The sequence below is a fragment of the Dipodomys spectabilis genome, unplaced genomic scaffold, assembly GCF_019054845.1.
Source record: "Dipodomys spectabilis isolate Male_0828 unplaced genomic scaffold, ASM1905484v1 ptg000183l, whole genome shotgun sequence".
NCBI lineage: Eukaryota > Metazoa > Chordata > Mammalia > Rodentia > Heteromyidae > Dipodomys > Dipodomys spectabilis.
Window position 1 is genome coordinate 1,953,876 of NW_024870860.1, and position 1,438 is coordinate 1,955,313.

The window sequence follows — 1,438 nt, forward strand, 5'->3', positions numbered from 1 at the left end:
CTGAAAGCAAATATACACTAAGATACCAGGATACTGTTTATTAGGATGATATCCTCAACTTGCTAAAGGACTAACAAAAGAGTTACCAAAAAAAAAAAATTCACAACTCAAAATGGTACAGTTTTCACATGGCGATCTCTGCTTCAAGAATGCAAAAGACTATCATTTTAAGTGGAATGATCTCTACCTATAAATTACACTCAAATGACCAAACAAATCAGCATATGTTATGGAAGAAAGTAGAATATAGAAAGTACAAAGAGCTAGTCTCCAGGATTGCTTTACCAAATCTTAGCAAATTAACCATCATTTGAGGGGGAGAGACGGGGAGTTGCTGGGGGAATATGAATTAAGTGACTTTATGTTTAGAAAAAAATTATAGCTAAAGTATCTTTCAAAGACTATTTTAGACCCTTGACTGAATTGGAAATATGGCCAAATAAAATATTGCTCTTCATCACAAAAGTCCCGTATATTAAAGATTTACACAGTTCCACAGGTGGAGGAGGGGGGGGGTTATATCTAGAAAGATTTCTTTTAATGTTTATTATACCTAAACACTAATTCTTCTAAAAATGCTCGCCAAACTCTTGAGCAGAATTATCATACTCTGCAATTTAATGCTTCAATTCTTCAACATAACACTCACCTATTTCATGTAAATTCTACCTCAGTGCCAACTGTATTGACTGTTCCAATGAACGATCTTTTTCAATCAGCATTTTCACAACCATCCCGAAAGTTTCGGAGTGTTGCCAATAAACCTTTGATGAAGGAACTGCTGAAGACCTTGAAGGTGACGTGTCTTGTGATGTTTTCAAAGACTGACTCGAGGGCTGGGGAGGTAGCTCAGTGTCAGAGCGCTTACCTTGCATGCATGAGGCCCTGTGTTCGATTCCTCAGCACCATACAAGCAAAAAGAAAAAAAAAATTGCAAGTGGTGCTGTGGCTCAAGTGGTAGAGCGCTAGCCTTGAGCTGAAGAGCTGAGGGACAGTGCCCAGGGCCACAGTTCAGGCACCACAACAATGCTGAGACTTGTGGAATGAATATGCTCTGCTCTGTCCTGGAGAGTAACCCCTGCTGCTGAAACTGGAGCCAGATCTGTTGTGTGGAGAGTCCTTTCGACCTCCAGGTGACTCTGAAAAATGGATGCTCCCTTTTATGGGGAGAACGGTCTCTTGAAAAATGGGAAGAGTAGAAACTTTTCCTTCTAAAACCATCTCTTCTGTCCCTCATGGTGGCTGGAGAGTAGACAAGAAAGAGTGAAATTATATTTTATGTAGCTTACGTTGACCTCTTTTTTATTCTTTTCATTTTTTCTCTTTCTTTTTTGCATGCCTTAATTGCTGTTCTGTGCAGCTGCAGATATATAACCTTCATCAATTATTATATGTTATCCCCCATTGGGTACACACATAATCCAGAAATTTATTACTG

At 39.0% G+C, this 1,438-nt stretch overlaps 1 pseudogene; it reads right to left on the reverse strand.

Annotated features, from left to right (window-relative positions):
• Positions 1 to 569: 569 nt before the first annotated feature.
• On the reverse strand, positions 570 to 1,237 carry LOC122121079 (annotated as a pseudogene).
• Between the last annotated feature and the right edge of the window lie 201 nt (positions 1,238 to 1,438).